The sequence below is a fragment of the Cyrtonyx montezumae genome, unplaced genomic scaffold (assembly GCF_038088225.1).
Source record: "Cyrtonyx montezumae isolate F1298 unplaced genomic scaffold, pur_monq_1.0 scaffold_2, whole genome shotgun sequence".
Lineage (NCBI taxonomy): Eukaryota > Metazoa > Chordata > Aves > Galliformes > Odontophoridae > Cyrtonyx > Cyrtonyx montezumae.
The window spans coordinates 11,246,012-11,260,780 of NW_027071936.1; the positions used below are offsets into that span (position 1 = coordinate 11,246,012).

The 14,769-nt window shown below is 38.3% G+C and overlaps 1 protein-coding gene across 1 annotated transcript in view; it reads right to left on the reverse strand.

Moving 5' to 3' along the window:
• Positions 1-14,769, reverse strand: part of TTC29 (tetratricopeptide repeat domain 29) — a 245,828-nt gene that overhangs the window by 189,782 nt on the left and 41,277 nt on the right. Inside the window, exon 2 of the mRNA XM_065736041.1 lies at positions 3,895-4,162. The gene's annotated coding sequence lies outside the window, so the exon portion shown is untranslated. The remainder of the gene's footprint in view (positions 1-3,894; positions 4,163-14,769) is intronic.

Genomic DNA, 14,769 nt, shown 5'->3' on the forward strand with positions numbered 1-14,769 from the left:
AACAACTCTGGGGGGTTAATTACAATCTATGGGCTCAGATTTTGGAGTAGGGAGAAAGCATGAGGAATTACTGGTACTACAGCGCCTCTTGGAGCACTTCTCAGTACTTATGAGGTGGGTTTGCCTATTCAGCTGCTTTGCAATGCCATCACACATCCCTCTGCTTACTGTATATATGCTCCCCAGAAAAGAATGAGCAGGAGAACTTAAGTCTCCCTGTTAAATTTCTATTTGCAAAACTAAATTACGATATAACTGAAGAGAACGACAAAGTCGAGTTTAGCACAGTTTCGGGCCAGTCTCTCTTCCGTTCTCTATCTCCATAGCATACTTCTTCCTTCAAACTGACTGCCTATAGACTATACTCTTTTTTTATTTTTTCAACACACAGTTTATGATGTCTATCCTTCCAGGGAGATTTGCATTCGTCCCTACCAATGTAATGCTCCTTGCTGATAAAACTTCTTAGATTCCAAGTTACTATGTTCTTCTTTCATGTTCAGATCTGTTGGACTACTAGTACTAGGGTGGTTTGTTGTCGTTGTTTGTATGACCGGCCCCTTTAGATCTTGCTGCTCAATGAATCTGCACATAAAACATCATCTTTTGCTGGTTCACTGTTGTTTTTTTTTTTGTTTAACACACTCACACACACACATATTAGGAAACCATAAGATCAGAGAAGTGCAAAAGAAAGCAGCAGCACCCAGGGAGAACCCATTATTATTCTTCTCAGCCTATTCAGAAATTTTAAGTTTTCTGTCAGCAATTAAATGCAGTTAATACCGATACTGCCTGATGGCAAAATGTATTAAGAAAGACAAATCTCAGTCAGCATAGCATCAACCCCCCTGCTCCCACATTCACACCTAAACTTCTAGTCTTCCCAAGTATATATTTCAGTAGAAAACAGTATTAATTAATCTAATGCTTAAAGCCTTGAGGATATAATCCAAATGTAAAAGGAAAGAAATATTTCTTCAATCTAAGTAACATCAATGCTTTTTTTTTTAAACATTAGTAAGAAGGAAAGATCCTTGACAAAGCCTCTTAACATGTGAAATCCACATTTTGAGCCTCTGAAATAAAAAAACATCTGCAGTTTTGCAAAACCTTGAAGCTCTTTATGGTATTTTCCATCCTCACTGCTCTTGTCCTAAAAGCACTTGCATTGACATCCTCTAGTGCTGGTGACACTGTACACACTCACAGGCAAAAGGGCACAGCCTGGGCCTTCTTATGCTGAGATGTGAAAAATCAATTGAATCCCAGCAGATGGAATCACTGGTGCAGAAAGTGACTAAACACCAACAGTTATTCTGTAATACCAAAGTCTTGGAGGAGGAAACTGAAAATATACATTATGTAAAAAAAAACCCACAACAAACAAACAAAAAAGTTATTATCTTTAAAATAACTCTCTGCATGGTATTTTTTTTTCCTGGAGCTCTATCCTTCTACAGAAATGCTAGTATTCACTGGTAAATTAAGAGGTGCTCTCCAAATATTTTTCTATTTACTTATAACACACAGACACAGAATGAGATGTGATTTGATAAACACCGATACATGGCACTATCGTATCACATCAAGTCTAACAATTAGAACATTTTCATTCCCTCAGCTTATGATTTTAAAATAGGCAGAAGTGACAGCAGAGTCCATGCATACTGTGGCAGGAACCGTGTTTTGTATTTTTACTCTAAACTTTGTTGATTCTAGGTACTATATATTTATTTTACTAAATATTGTCTAATTATTAGATTGTGCATGGTACCTATGTGCAACTAAATCCTGCGCATGCATAAATCCACAATCTGTCTCCTCTTTCTTTCTATTTTTTTCCTGTCATTCTCTCTATTTTCTGCTGATTCTATCAGCATCTTCTCACCTTTCTCTATCATTCTTTGTTTCTCTCTTTCAGTTCACAGATTTCCTTATACATTTGTGCTAACATCCAGCTGAGCTTCAGTGAAGAATTTTTTAGCGTACTCTCTGTTTGTGTCAGTCCTATTATAATGTACTCAGGATGATATATTACACTTGAAAGCTTCTGGTATAGAAATAAAGAAGTCATATTAGCTATTCCCAAAAGAATGTTAATCACAATCCTTCAATCACAATGATAATCATATTCATCTTTGGAAAAAAAGGAAATCTTTCTGTGGTTGAGCATAGGAATAGATGTCAGAAGATACATGTTCTCTTCTTAGCTTTCACACAAACATCTTGTGGTCGTAAGGAAACTGATTTTGTTTTCTAGTTTAACTGTCAAAATACGTGGCTAATACTGGCTTACTTGATCAGGTGAGACTCAATTCAGCTAATGTTTGTAAAGGCTTTGAAAATATCAACTTCGCCAGGCTAAAGAGGTACAAAGTATTATCAGCTGTCAATTATGTTTTATAGAAAATGCTGTGGGTGATCATTCATCCTACCAGTAAATTGGTAGAAAGAAGAAAATCAGAAAAATGGAAGAAAGAGGAAGAAAAGCGAACGCCGGTTTGAAACAGAATACACTGGATCCTGTGCACAACTAACTTTCACATGAAACCTTCTGAGTCTGCACAGACACTGCTCACCCGAAGCTTGAAGCCAAGATTTGTGTGTGCAGACAGGCTGGTAAAAAAGAAACTTTATGGTTTTAATTTCTCCAGCTTTCTGCATAAACTCTACTCTTTAACTATACTGATGCTAATGGCATGAGGTCAGTTAACTTTGATCTACAATGACAAGAGCACTAGCTCCCTAATTTACTGGAAAGAATAAACTTCCAGCAACCCTGAACACTCCCCATGCTCCACTGTGTGTGCTTCCTACGAGGCTTATAATTGAGCACACTCTAGCGGTCTCTAGCATGCTCAGAAAACCGTGCATGCAAAAGCAGAGGCAAACAGGACTAATGAGTTTCTGCATTTAACTCCGTGATATGACGCTGTGAGCAGCTCACCATTGTTTGAGAACTACCGGCCTAAAGGCTGATGACATTTGATATTTGCAAATTCTACTACATGCTGTAGCTTGCTCGGCCATGAGATTGTGTACTGCTTTAAAAATCAGCTAGGGCAATTTATGGAAAAAAAAAAGCATGTCACTCAATTAGTCAGTTTGAGATCATAATTTCTCTCTAATGGCCTTTCCTTCAGAATAGGAAAACAAAAGAAAATTAAAGCAGATAGGGCTGTTCTAGTAATGTCAAAAGTTGGCATTCTTTATCAGTCTTTACCCTGAAAGCAGTCCTTGTCAGAATAACAATAAAGGCATCATGGAAATATTGCTTTTCATCTGTGTGGCACATAAATCAATGATGGAAAAAAAAAATCATTACATATGTTTGTTTTCTTTTTTTTTTAAAAAAGCAAATACAAAACAAGCCAACTTGTCTACATTTTATATTCATCTTTGACAGAGTTAGTTACACCATTTATCTTGAGTGCTCACTCCTGGCTGAAACTGCTCTCTCCTACCCGTTATAACACTGACCCCGTTTAGAGGGCACATCACAAACAGATGCACTGAAATCGGAAGCCTTTTCCAGGGTGTGAGCTGACATAATGGGCGGCTTTCCCTTCCCTTGGGAGCAACCACTCTCTTTACCACTAGGACAAATGACCTGTAGGAGAGGCAGCCAGGGCTAGATGCTCTATTTCCTTATAAATGCCAGATCAGATCATAACACATTACTGTGATTTACTGCGTTAATGATCACGCGCTTCGATTTGCAGGGAAAGCAATGAAAGCCTATCAGACTGAAGTCAAGCTCCCTGCATGTCGCAGTACCCTTACTAGCCAGGCATGTTACTTTTAAAACTTCACTTTCTCAGAGTAAACAGCTTTGAATTTTACAGCTATAGACACACTAAACCAGTTACATTATCAAGAAACAAGGCTTACCTTGGAGCAATCAGGATCTGTTGAAATGGTGTTAAATTAATTATTTTTTTTTTTCCACATCAGGGAAAGTCAGTTTTCAGCTCTCAAGGGGGCTCCTCTGAGATCCTTCATTTTTCTTTTTCTTTTCTTTTCTTTTTTTTTTTTTTTCTGTAAGCAGGTCCTTGTTCCTTATAGTGGGCAAATGCCAGCAGCTTTATATCCTTTCTCAGAAGTACAAGGCTCCACCTCACTCCTCCATAGTTCTGAGAGTGGAGAAGGATTGCTTAGCCTAAAAAGAAAAAAGAAAAACGGATCTTTTTCAGGCTTCAGTGTATCAGAAAAAGGGAAACAGAATTGAACTACTTAAGAGAAAGAGAACAAAATCAACTGCGGGAAAAATTAAAGGGAAATTAGAAAGACAAAAAGCGAAGAAGGAAAATAAAGGTCAGATGATAATACAGAGGACAGAGAAAAGATAAAGGAATCAAAATTCAGGAGATCAGAAACAAGAAAAGGAGAGGAGGATTTTAGTAATAAAAGAGTCCTAGGAGTAAAAGTATTTTGATTCATTTGATAAGATTATGAGGACACTTTGAGGAAAAAAAAAAAGTTAAATATTCACTGTTATTAGAAAAGCTTCTTAAAGGGGAAAAAAAGAAAAAAATAAAACCAAGAAAACTTGAAAATCAGAAAGAGAACGCCTGTGAAGAGGAGGACAAATATAGAGACAAACACTCAATAACAAAGACATGAACTTTCACACCGGATAGCAATTCAACCACCCTAAAATCATGGAAGCCTAGATCAGAACTGCCTACCAAATATTCAGTTCACGTCAGGCCATGAAGCACTTAATAGTATTCCAAGGTAAGCAAAACATTCCCTACCTCAAAAAAAACCTGCTAGGAGCAGAGTGCAAAGTATAACAGTGCTTCAGGTCCCCACAGAATAGATTTCCTAAGTTGAAATTCTCAGAAAGCCTCTGAAATTGCATCCTCATGCTACACGGGAAAGCAAGAAAAGTGCTATCACAAGATTGTATGTTTCCCCTAGTGAAGTGTTTAAACACATTCTTCAATCTCGTAAAGCAAGCAAATGTTTTGCTGAATTAGGAGTAAAAGAGTACCAGTTCATTTTTGTTAATGGACTGTGTTTATCCACATCTAAGGTTTTTTTGAGCAGAGGCCCTGATTCTTTGAGATCTTAGTCTGCACCTCTTTCCAGTGACTCTCCTTACCCGAACTATTCTAACAAACAGTGTCTGAACTCCAGTAACTCACAGCAAAGTCCTAGGTGAAGAGCTGCAAGGGCAGCAGACCAGGCTGATTATCTGTCTGCTTCCTGAGCCAAGGGTATAAGCCTCCTGTTTACTGTGCTTTTTTCTGTGCTTGCCCTCTGAACTAGGTGAATTTAAATCACATTTTTATCTTTTACTATATGAAATTCCTTCAGTTAGTTTCTATCTTAAGAAAAATTTTAAAGAAGTTCATCTCATTTTTATATAAAGCGCTGTAAATAATAGCAGATGGAGAAATAGAATAGCTTTGGTAAAGCTAGATAGAGATAGCTCAGTTCAGCTAAGCCTCAGATTTTCCAGCACAGAAATGAGGAGACAAAACAAAACTTTTCCAGATGTTACTTCTTTAATTAGCAAACTAAACAGAAGTCGATAATTATGTTTCCTCCATGGGCATTGCATTATATTAAAAGCAGAGGAAAAGTAAGTTCTGAAAATAAATTCTTATCTGATGTAAGCAGCTTTTTATGGAAAACCTCAGAAGAGCTTTTCAAAATGATACACACAGATAACAAATTATCAAAGCCTTGTGGTTTTGTCTTGTTTTCACTGTGAATAACAAAGAGTTGTGCTTACTCCCTTTTCTTCCTATTGCTTTTTTATGTCTGTATGGCAATTTCCTTTTAATCATGTTTGTACTGACCAATAGGTTACCTTCTACTTTTAGGAATTCTATTAAAGCACCTGTTAAAAAAAAAAGAAATAAGAAATAAAAAAGCTATGGGAAAACTTGGAGGCAGCAAACTAAGGAAGGAATCAAAGTGAATTTAATGTAAAAATTGCAAATACTTGGAATGGTTTGTTCTGCTTAACCATCCATGATTACTTTCAAATAAATGTTCCTTTCTCTCCTTTCAAAGTTCTCACTTTCTGAAAAGGAACATCAAACCAGAAATCAGTTCCTATCTCTCAGGAAAAGGATGCTGGAATTCATATGTCTATGTCAGAAGAGTTAGAAGCTGGAGTTGTATATGTAGGCATACCGATACACATACTCTGAAGGCATAAACACGATGAAGTAATATTTATGCAGGTTAGCTGTGATAAATAAGTGCCAGAATTTCTAAAACTGTGGATGATTTGCTAAGGTAAACTGAGTACAAATTGGTTTCAGTTGCATCTTTTCCACTGTTCCTGTCCGTGTTTGGTATTATGCAAAACTTCATACTAGGGATTTTCATGTGCAAGGCTGCATATACATAAACACATTGACTAGAATCAGATAATTAGACTTCCTGTGTTTTCTTTTTATAATGGAGAGTGCTCTGAGGTACACAGGATGAAAGCCCATTATAAAGAGAGAGAGTTTCTCAACTACTGAACCACATATCCTTTGTCTACTCTATAACACGATATAAAGGTGACCCTTAAAAATAAACATGTATAACGCAGCAGTGATAGTGGCTGAGCTGAATTAGGCTAAGTATCCACACTGAACCTATGGAAATGCATGTTTCATAGCTGTGGACAAAGATAATGGCATGCAAGGAACTGCTGTTCCAGAAAATGATGTAGCCTTTCATCCTTAATAACCAAATAAAAAATGGGAAGTCAGTACTTGGGAGCTACTCTTGCGAGCAGATCCCCAGGAAACAAGGTTCCCTACAGACTTGTCCTTGATCTTAAAGCTTAACGTGAAACATTTATATGCACGTAGAACCTGGCCAGAAGATGTGGGAAGGCACTTTTATCACACCGGCTGTATTTCTTACTTAAATAATAGATTTCCTCTTCCTCCCACCCTCCCCATCTGGAAACGGAATACATGCTCAATAATGTTTCTGTGCCTCTTTATTATTATGATTTTAATATTTTAAGAACAACCAGACAGTTTTGAAAGCCGTTAATACCCCTCGAAATAATGCTCAGTTGCACTGCAGTTTTTAGAAAGCAAAAATAGGTAGTCAAAGTAAGGTAGATGTTAGTTGAACGAATAATTCAAATACAAAGTAAAGAAAGAAAGAAAAATTACTAATGTTGATTGCATGTTAATCTCCTACACACCTTTCTTTGATATACAGGCATGTGGATAAATGATGCACAGACTGATTTGATTGCACGTCAGTCATGGAATACACTCATCAGTCTGTGGAATGATATACAATGTGCCAACCATTGCCAGCTTCGCAGTGGTCGACTCACCTGACGATTCTGCAGGAGTAAATATGCCAAACACACAGTATGGGAGTAAACCTGTACATACTACATCATCTATATCCTTGTGAGCATTCTTCAAATTGTCCTTGCTTTTGTCTAAATCCTCAAGGATCAGTTATATATACAAATTTAGGTAACAGAAACATAAAGCAAACTCTAAGCACCTTTCCACTGAAGCCAATGAGAAAACATGCTGACAAATATGATGGGCAGCTTAGTGCAATGCTTATTCACCTTTGGTCTAAGTGAAAAAAAATGGAAGAGGATCTCTGCATGGCTTTTATTTTTTTTCAGTATTAGTATATATATATATATTTTAGTAAAAATAAATCCCCAAATATATTCTTCATCAAGACTAACATCTTTTGAATGCACGTGATGTGAAAATAAAGCTTTTTTTCTTTTTAATGCAAAACAAACTTTGACAAACAATTTTTTTTTTTTTTGAAAAGAAAAAGCTCTGATTTGACCTCAGGTTTGCAAATAAGTGCAGACAACCACCGAGAGCAAAGCAGAAGAAAAAATTCATAGCCAGATAATTTATAACTTATAACTGTAATTTGAGTATTCATTTGAATTCCTGTCTGTGGCTCTATTGCTACTACGGTGCAGAGTTGTTTTTCTTTTTTCTGTAGAGCATACATTTTAAGAGATACTGTGGAAGAGGTTAGGGCCTTACTATCTGCACCTCAACTTTCATCCCTGTTTCAGGATTCCCACAGATTTAAGAATTTTTAAACAATCACGAGAGAAGGAAGAAAAACAGCTGAAGAGACTGTACACTGCATACAAACCAGGCCGTAACAAACACACTTTGGTCCAAAGGAATCAAATAAGGAAACATTATAAAGTTTCACTGTCATTTTCACTTCGCACTACATCAAAATCTTAGCTGTAAGGTGTAATATTAGGATTTCAAATGAGGAAAAGAAGCAGCTCTCTTCCTCTGCAAAAGAAATAGAACATGAAATACCTAAAAACGTCTGGGGCTACCACAGCTGTTTTAACAGTACTCATATCTCCAGTTGATTTTTCTACATTTGCATATGTACAGAAGAATAACAAATATTCTTCTTTTTCACCTTCCCCTGTGTGAAGGTGCACTCTTTCCAGTTAACATTTTGGAACCTGAGGCACGGTAAATCCTCTGCACAAACCAGTGGGAAAACAGCGCTCCCCTTTGTGCTCTCTCTGATGCTTTGGAAGTCTTTAAGAGCTCTTGTCAATTTCTTTTCACTGCTCAGGAAAAAAATTCAGAAAACTCAGCAAAAATGCAGTCACTTGTTTTGAATTAGACAGCTCCGAGTTTGGGCAGATTAAGCTACCAACATGAGCACGGACACTGTGAGCAGGTCACGGTGACTGCAGGTACTGCTGCACCCAATCAGCCCTGTACAGTGCTGCTATGTTCCCTATGGAAGCACATGAGAAAACATAGGTGTTCTGGAATGAAATTCAAAAGAGCCTAGCATAACGAGCAGAGAAGCCACTGTATTTTATATCAAACAAAGGGAAGCAAGCATGACCCCAGCTCAGAGAACTACAGCTCAGGGACCAGAGTGCTCTTCTGAGCCACAGATCTAAATTCATTCAGGCACCCTGGACGAGTACTGTAATCACCAAATAGCTGAACGGGCAGCAGCACTCATTTCCCTCGCTCATGTGTTTTGCAGAGCCTAAGGATGGCTCAAGACAGAGTGCAGAAGTTGGGAAAAGCATGGTAAACTCCAACAGAACAACCTCTGAGATGTGTCTTCCCTTTGATATCTCACTTGAGGCAGTTCAGATCTTATAAACAGAGATATAAATGTCCAGGGATTTACAGTATAGATCAGTGTAGGCACACACACAGAAACTGGGAAGTCTAGCATCTTCAGCACAGCAGGATTGCTACTCCAAAGAAGCTGAAGAGCAACTGGCATTGGTATCCTGCCTCTGCACCAACCAGCCTGTTAGATAGGAAACTTGTGACCAAACTGTTCATTTGGGGCTCAGCCTAACTCCTGGGCTAACTCAACCTCTTTGTGACCCTCGGCAAGTTGCCTATCAGTTTCTCAGTTATGGAGCCATAAAGTGGGAATTAAGAGTGCTCCCATGTTTCCTCACCATCTGCCATATCTATTTTCATTGTAAACACTGGACAGCAGATGTGTACTATTATTCATAGACTTAGGCCAGACAGGATCAGAACACCTCTTCATCTGACCTCCTGCATAACAGAGGCTATTATGTGGAGGAGCAATTTGTGATGGGGAGTTGATCACAACTGGAGTTTCCAGGTGCTCTTCCAACAGAAAAGAAACAACAATATTAACTCATTCAGACAGTCTTTACCTTCTCTCTACATGGACAAAGCACTGGACCATTTAGAATGTAAATAATACAATCTTAATTTAGTAAAGCTAGTGATTTTCTGTGTTTCTTCCTAATTTTGAAACTTGATTCATGATATCACTTTTTTAAATGGAATAAGTTACTGAAAAATCTCCAAATCATTAGGATATTTTGAAGACAAGTCATACTTGGACATCTCAGCTCCTAAACAGCTAGTAGTATGTGCTAGCACACATACTGTTGGTGAAATTATTTCTAAACTAAGCACTATACAGCTTTAAGATAAAACTAATTTGGAAAATCAATTAGGCTGTCTGGCCACAAACCATAAAAACATATAAATCAGGCTTCCTTAGAATAGCTTACCCCACTTATCAACGTCTAAATACTTTAGGACTTATCCAAGTAAAGTACACATAATTTCATTGTTGCTATAAGTAAAGAAACAATGACAAACTTAACCTCAAGCAAATCAGTCCTTGACTTCCATGCATCTTCAGATGATGTCTGTCCTCAGGGACATATTTTTTGCTTTCTGTAGGTTTGTAATTGTGTAATTAAATGGCATTCAATATACAGAGAAGATAAAATACAGCTCAAGAACTAAGTTTACTCCTAATTACTGCTGATATGAAAAACTGCTCAACCTTAAGTAGTAGTAGAATTTTCACATCTTATGTCTCGGAGTAGAAAAAAACAGTGCAAAAGATAATAGAGCAGCAAGATATATAAATACGTATAGCCTGACATAAACTTTTTATTCAATTTGTAATTGTATTACCCATGATCTTCATACCACATCTCAGAAAAACACCGTGATACTGAAAAACATAGTGATTCACATCGCTTCTCACTCAACTGTGTGCGTGTGTGTATATGTCAGTGTATATGTTTCCTCAGGCTTTCCAACCCCTGTTTAGAAGCTGTGATCATCTCAGCGTCAAAATTCAATTTATCAAATCCAATATATATGAAGGGAATGAAACATACGGGCTTGCAGCATCTAAGTGTTCAAACAGGATGATTTGATCATCCCCTCTGGAGTTCAACTCCATGATTCTATTACATCTAGTACTGAGGTGAATTAGCTAGAAGATACGCTGTCCACTTTCTGTCTCTTAGTAATTCAGCTAAGCTGATTCAACCACAGAATTCAAGACGGACTTTGTACTACTTTCTCATTCAACAGCTAAGTACTTTCTCTGAGAACTCTCAAGAACTGAAAACATCTTTCAGGTATACTAAAAGAAGCAGGTAAAGATCATCTGTTCTGAAGGTAAGACTTGTCTAATTTAAATACGGTCAAGACAATAACTTGACATGCTAGAAGATTACATTCAGGAAAGTACCCCATAGTTAAGAGCTCCAAGACTAGAACAGACCCCGTTGCACAGGCTGGGATGAGGCAAACTGGTACTGGAAATTGAAGAAATCAAGAGTGCAAGCAGAGTCTACCTAGTCTACCTTCTAGACTACCTAGTCTAAAAGCCTCACATCAGAAATAATGAGGAGGTTAACAGCAAACTTGTTGGTTTTTAATTGCTATCAGCTCACGTAAACTAACTCTAGAGAGCACTGAGCTCACAGGACAGGAAATCAAATAAAACTGAACAAAGAATGAGTTAGGAGATTGGACAGGGAGATGAGGCAGCTACAAACAATGAAGGAAGACAAGATAAAGGATTCAAGGAAGAACAGTGGATGGGGTGGAACAGTGGCATAAGAGGCTAAGACAGAAAACTGAAGAAGGGAATTGAGGAGAAGCAATATGAGGATAGATAGGTTCAGTCTTTGATGATCTGATTGAACAGCTAAGACTCCTCTCCCACTTTGCTGGGTGGTATGGGAAAGTTTATCTATTCACAACAACAGGTTAGGAAATCCAGGGAATTCTTATCCATTCTTCCTTTCTGCCAAGAATCAGTATTAAAAAAGTAAGTTTGTGCTGGCCCTGTCAATCATACAACTCAAGCAGCAGAGTTGGGTGGTTGCAGAAATTGCTGTCTTGCTGATGACCCCTGTGGGTGTCATGATTCCACATAACATAGCGTTGATGTTTTCAGTTTGTTTTTCTAAAAACCTAGGAAATTGCACAAAATATTAAAACACTAATGTCTTTTTTTTTTCAAACATAATAAGTATCACAATTATAAATGTCTGTCCTGTCTTAATGTGCTCTCTGCTGTGCTTAGTCCTTGTAATGTACATTACTCTACAGTGATCTCAGCTGCACAGCCAAGACAACTATTGCCCTTATAATCTGTCTCATTTTTTCTTTTCTTTAATAACTCATAAGGCAGGTGGCAGATTAATGAGAGCACTGCAGGGAGGAAAAATAGATATTCCTAGGGCCAAGGCAGTTGAATGCTGCCTGAAGAATGAGATACTGTGTCTGCTTCTGTACATAATGCAATGCAGGGCTCTGAACAGAAACCTTTGCTAATGGGATGATGACCAAACCTCGCAGTTTTTGCACGTCCCATTTGGAATGTCTGGCCAAGTTTACAGAGTCCTCATGGCTGCAGCCAAAGTTCAGTGTATTATAACAATTTTCTGAAAACCTAATATGGTATAAAAGTGCTTTGAGAAGCATTTTCAAGACACCTCAGTGTGACCACCAAGGTTAACCACAGTTTGGGCTTTCCTATTACAGCACTTCCTTCGTTACACAGTAACACCGCTCTGTTATTTACGGGTACTGTAAAGACTGCAGGTGTCCAGAAAGACTATCAACTCAGTCACCAAAACAGATACAAACAGTATGAGGACACAGTATCTATGATAAAGACCATTGCAGCTGAGGATGAAAGCCATGGTGTTTGCATACATAAACGCTATGCTTGCAGAAAGGAGAAAACGCAGGGTGTACAGACAACATTAAGCATATTGTGCTTGACTTTGTGGCCTTAATAATGCTTTGTTAGCATCGATTTTTGGGCGTAACATGCAACAGAAGATCTCATATACATAGTTTTCACGAACGCATAGTGAAGAGCCCAAACCAAAAGACTCTGTACAGAAGTGTCACCATTTATATAACAGCTCGGAAAAAGACAGAAACTATCGTCACTTTAGCTGCAGCAAGAAGCTCTGGCCAAAGAGCGGGGTGGGTCTCCCAGGCAGGGTGGCACAGAGCAGCGGTGACACGGAGCCGCGGTGCCATCTAGTGGGCGACGGAGCAGAGCGAAAGGAAACTCGTTCCGTGGAGGAAGGCGTCCACTTGCACGCAGTTTGCTCTGACACCTATCAGTGCTTCAAGATAACGAGGGGTCCCTTGCGCTTCAAGGGATGTGAGAATGGATACAAGGTCGATTTTAAAACGTCCTCAATTTTGGCCGTGGACGCCGATTTAAGATGACAAACTAACAGCTGACATGCATACATTTTATTCCAAATCAGAAAAAAAACGAAGGGAAATCCTAGACTTCTTAACAACTACAGCATTGAATTTAGAAACAAAATAAAAACAACAAACAAACCATCAAGCCTGCACATGAACTTCTGAGTGAAGAAGAGGCTATGCGATATTTTCTGGACATACAAGCAAAATATACTTTCCCCTTCCCATCTTAGAAAGCTGAATCATTTTTGCTGTTTATGGGAAGTTTCATTCAGCCAGGGAAACCTGCCACAAAAGTGCCAAGGACGAATAGTTTGAACATGGCAAGTATTTATCAGTTGAAAAAAAGTGCCTTACAAGTGGGAGTGCTGAGCAAACACTAACAAATCATGCTGTCACTTCTTACTGTAGCTCTCCAGAACTTACACAGGCTATAGAAGGAGATCAAAAACTAAAATGTTCCGTACTGCAGCCCAAATGTTTTATTATACCCATGCAATCTGAAGTTTCAAATAAAGAAATACTTTCCTAAAACTAAGTCCCACTTGAAATACCTTTGAAAAATAGGAAATCACGAGTATGTGCCAAGGACCTTCTGAGAATTCATTGACCCTATTAGTACACAAGATCAAGTCCTCAGGAAACACTACATACAAAATTTCTTCAGCCGCAATCAAACTTTTACTGTGTGAGTGAAAGAGAATTTGATATCCACAAAGCCAGTAAGGCTACTCTTGCTTTTATTTTGCAGACATTTATGCTGTCACATGATTCAGGAAAAGACAGATATGAAGTCATAACCACACATAGCTACTAGCCCTACTTTCCATCTTGCATAACCTATTGTTCCCACATCTGATTTTTTCAAAGTGGATATGCTTTTTGCCATCAGTGCTCAAAGCTAAAAAGCTGGGCTACAGACTGCAGCAGCTGAGACCCAAGCACTAGCTTGCTGCAGATTTGGAGGTGGAAACCTCCCGCAGAGATGCAGCACAGATGACTGGAACCTGAGAACAAGGCCAAGCACTGCATCAGCATTTACTGGGAGTTGCCTCTCAAAGCCCCATGTCAGAGAACTTTTCCTTCTCCTCCTAAAAACTAATAGTAATACTAAAGCAGCAGTTTGTCCGCGTGACAGAGGAAAATCACACAAGCCAAGCCTTTCAAGAGAAAAAAACAGCCCTTTGGATAACTGAACACTTTGTCCTGGCATTAGCGTTTAGAGTTGTTATTCTTCTCCTGTGTGACTACAATAATCTTGAATGTCTGCTTACCCTTCTGCTGTCCATGCAAGGATCTATTTATAATGGTGGGATAGCAGTGCTAGTGCATTATGACACATGGTCCCTTACTGGAAACGTTCCTTGATTTACTAGCAACAGAATGAGCAGATGACATATCCCCCGAGAATAAGAAATACATTTCTTAGAGAGGAAATAGAAAAAAGTGAAGCCTTGAGATGCCTACAGAAATGCAAAACAACAACAAAAAAAAACCCAAAACAAACCAAGAAGGAATAAGTCTATTCTGAATGCAATTATCCTCAATTACAGAGAAGTATTGGAGTAATGAGGAAGCTAAAAGCCAAAAGTATCTATCAACCCTGGTGCGCCAGCTCTCGGATACTCTAATTGAGATAACAAGGGTGGACTTTTCAAAGTAAAAACTATTTGTAGCTAACAAAAATCAAAGCCAAGGCAACAAATAACATAGACATTTCAGAAAAAAACCTCACAAGACTGCCCACCATCACGTAGGAAGTTCACAA